At 33.9% G+C, this 2332-nt stretch overlaps 1 long non-coding RNA gene across 1 annotated transcript; it reads right to left on the bottom strand.

Moving 5' to 3' along the window:
- LOC110263570 lies at positions 1076 to 1760 on the bottom strand. The gene is made up of 2 exons (XR_002349393.1): positions 1555 to 1760; positions 1076 to 1452 (listed from the first exon to the last, which is right to left on the bottom strand). It is a non-coding gene; the product is annotated as an uncharacterized LOC110263570 (long non-coding RNA).

The following is a 2332-nucleotide window of genomic DNA, read 5'->3' as shown; positions in this document are numbered from 1 at the left end:
GTAATACAATTTTTTGTAAAAAATCTATTAAATAATAATAAAAATTAATTTTGTGAGAATTTTATTTTTAATTTGTGGAAATTTTAAACTCCCACAAATTATTATAAATTTATTTTTGACAGAATATTTTTATAGGTGGTGGTTAAATGGAGAAAGACCTGAAAATAATATTGCAAGGAAAAAAATTAATTATAGTACAAAGATCTTTTAAAAAAATAATAATGTCAGACCAAAAAATGAAATAAAATAACATTAATATTAATGATATTTGTATTGGTGATGATGACAATAAAAGAAATAAGGATGAGGATAAAGTATGCACAATAGAAATAGTAAAAGTAAAAGTTATAATAATGAGAATGAAAAATGTGGTAGTAGCAAGGTTTGGTGAACCGAACCGATCATTAAACCATTCTAATCACTGATTTATTGATTTATTAATTTAATTGGTTTAACTGTAATCCAACCGAACAAATCGTTTTAAAATAAAATAATAAATAAATTATAAAAAAACTCTCATCAACATAATAAAAAACAATCAATAAATCATCACCACAATAAAAATTATAGAACATATTTATCGCTATATTATAGAATTATAAAACATGTTTGTTTAATAGTAATAATTAATACATTGATAGCATTAAGTGTTTTCCAAGCATCCAATCAAATGTGTTTTCAAATAATGATAAAAATGTGTTTTCAAATAATGATAAAAGATGCACCATCAAATTTTTAAGTTTTAACATAGTTTTCACAATGTTAACACAAAAATTAACATGCTTTAACAAAAATTAACAAAATTTTCAACCAAATTTTAACAAGCTCAGCACAATAATTAACAACAAAATCAAGAAACTTTAACAAAATTTAACAGCAGAAAAAAAAGTAAGAACCAGCAAGAACAAGCCAGTAATCAATTTATTAGTATCAATTTATCATCAATCAATAAGCCAGTAACAGGATTAATCAGTCAAGAACAGGCCAGAACAAGCTAGAGTAGTGAGCAAAGCCAATCAACCAAGAACAAGCACTAAGCACTGACAGAGCATCCAATTAACTGAAGCACAGAGTAAAAAAAAATAGCAACACATTACTTAATCAATAATCATCAATCAATGAAAGCACAAAACACCAGCAGTGAGAACACTAGCAGTGAGCATTAAAAAACGACTATCACTGACCATCGAAGAACAAGCACGAAGAGGGTTTGATTTCTGAACAGACAATAAAAGAAACACGAAGAACAAGCAAGCACTAGATTGGAATGGAGCGAAGTAGCGAACGCCGATAGCACGAAGACGGAAGTTCTTGAGTGCAACGGAGGCGGCAACAGCAGTCTCTCACTCCGACAGACGGCGACAAGATTGGAATGGAGAAGGGTTTTTTTCTTGGTTGAGCTTCTGCTCTCTGAACTCGAAGGAAGGAGATTGGAATGGGGAAGGGTTTTTTCTTCAATAAAATCACAAAACATTCAATAATCAATCATCCTGTGATTTGATTTCCGAACAGAGCATTAAAAAGAATGAAGATCAGGTGACAGTGAGCACTGACCTTCGGTCTGAGACGACGAGCACGATGGCGAGCAGAGTTAGCAGACGAAGACGACGGCTAGCATGACGGTGAGAAGACGAAGACGTCGGACGCTCGAGGAAGAAACAACGTGCCTGCGACTGGTGAGTCTGAGAGCGAACAGGGGTCGTTGCGACGGACGTCGTGGCGGCAATAGAGGCACAAGGCGGTGGTGGAGGCTAGGGTGCACAAGGCTGGGGGTTGGCATCTCTCTCTCTCTTTTTTAACGAAACGGCGTCGTGTTACTGAAACCGGACGGTTCCGGTTACCGGCCGGTTCAACGGCTCACATCCGGTTTTTAGTTGATCGGTTTTGGACAATAAACCAAACCGTTAAAGCTGTTGGTTCATGGTCGAACCAGTTCGACCGGCCAATCTGGTTTTCAGAACCATGGTAGTAGTAATGAATAATGATTATAAGTTGGTTATAGTATTGAAAGGAACTTTGTGGGGTTTAAAACTCTGACATATTACAAATAAAATTCCCATCAAACTAATTTTAAGTACCATTTAACGGATTTTTTAATAAAAAAAATCGTATTATCCTAAAATAAAAAAGATTGAATATCGAAGTGTTCTTTTTTTTTACAAGGAGTGTCTTGTTCTTCGTGAAAATAGATAGGAGTTAGATTGAGTCTTTGCTCGAAAAAATATCAATTTGGTCCTCCTCAATAATAAACATGGACACGTGATATCTTTCTATCAATTCATCATGTTAAACTTAACGATGATGTTTATATGTATTGTTACCTACTATGGCG

Source organism: Arachis ipaensis, chromosome B06 (assembly GCF_000816755.2).
Source record: "Arachis ipaensis cultivar K30076 chromosome B06, Araip1.1, whole genome shotgun sequence".
Lineage (NCBI taxonomy): Eukaryota > Viridiplantae > Streptophyta > Magnoliopsida > Fabales > Fabaceae > Arachis > Arachis ipaensis.
The sequence above is the reverse complement of the archived record's forward strand: the minus strand, read 5'-3'. Positions and strand labels throughout refer to the sequence as shown.